Source organism: Plectropomus leopardus, chromosome 14, assembly GCF_008729295.1.
Source record: "Plectropomus leopardus isolate mb chromosome 14, YSFRI_Pleo_2.0, whole genome shotgun sequence".
Taxonomy (NCBI): Eukaryota; Metazoa; Chordata; class Actinopteri; order Perciformes; family Serranidae; genus Plectropomus; species Plectropomus leopardus.
This window is the reverse complement of record NC_056476.1, coordinates 4,964,672-4,965,893: the sequence shown is the minus strand read 5'-3', so window position 1 is coordinate 4,965,893 and position 1,222 is coordinate 4,964,672. Positions and strand designations below refer to the sequence as shown.

At 32.3% G+C, this 1,222-nt stretch overlaps 1 non-coding gene across 1 annotated transcript; it reads right to left on the bottom strand.

Moving 5' to 3' along the window:
- Positions 1-648: 648 nt before the first annotated feature.
- Positions 649-722, bottom strand: trnat-ugu. Its single transcript has one exon. It is a non-coding gene; the product is annotated as a tRNA-Thr (tRNA).
- Positions 723-1,222: the final 500 nt, after the last annotated feature.

Sequence of the window (1,222 nt, the reverse complement as noted above, 5' to 3'; positions counted from 1 at the left end):
AATTTCTGCCTTTAGACAAAAGTTTAGACAAGATTTCTGTGTGAAGTTTTCAAACATCAACCCTTTAACACATGGATCAATGTCAGTTTTGCTATGCTGCATTCAGACGCTTTTCAAAAAGCATTTAAACTTGTGTTTTGATTTCTCTTTTAAAAATATGGGGGGAAAGCAATAGCAAGAAAAAAAATGTAATTATATCATATTAGATATTTTAATAAAAAATAGAGGAAAAAAGTCTGGAAAATTGTAATTCTTATTATTATATTTTTAAAATTATGTTACAGAAACATTATAATTTTATTTGTACCTCTTGCTATACATTTAATTAATTTAATTATTTATGCTCATGTTACTTTTTTTTTTTTACTAATTTCTTGCTAATTTTTGGGCCATTTTTTCTTAAGTTGCTCATTGGCTTCTCCCCATGTTTCTGAAAGAAATTCAGACACTATGTTCAGGTTTCAAAGGGTTAAGATATACACCAAAGATATTATGAGTTTCATGCTCCAACAACTTTGCATCTTTTTCAGAATAACTTCTTAAAACTTTAAAAGTTCCTCCTCATTAGCACAAAGCATATTAACATTTATCATTGGCTCAAAGAAGGACTTATTTTTTATCAACCAGGGACTCAAACATGATGCACTAAGGTGCTGCTGGGATTTGAACCCAGGATCTCCTGTTTACAAGACAGGTGCTTTAACCAGCTAAGCCACAGCACCTGTAGGATGGAGCATTTTTGATGAATGAGATGCTTTTAGAAGCAAATTCTCTTCATATCAAAGCAAAACAATATCGTGAAACGGATATTTCACAACACAGAAGAAATACATGCTGATATTTTAGATTAGTACCATGTCATGATGAGTAGAGAAGAAATAGTTGCCTTTGGAGAGAAGTTTAGGCACAACTTCTGTCAAACGGCTTCAAACATAAATTTATACACCCAAGAGATTAAGAGTCTCATGCTCCACCAACTTGGCATCTTTTTCAGGATAATTTATTTTGATCAAATTCCTCCTCATTAGCTCAAAGAAGACATTGCTTCATGATCGAGGGAATATGTGAATCTCTGGTTCAGTCTCTAAGTTAGGAAATACTTTTTGATATAGCAATCCTGTGATCTAGAGACGATGTAGGAAGGTACTGCTGCGATTAGAACTCTCCTCTAACTGGGTAAATTCAGTATGATTTTACATTAAAATCTCTTAATTTGTTCAAA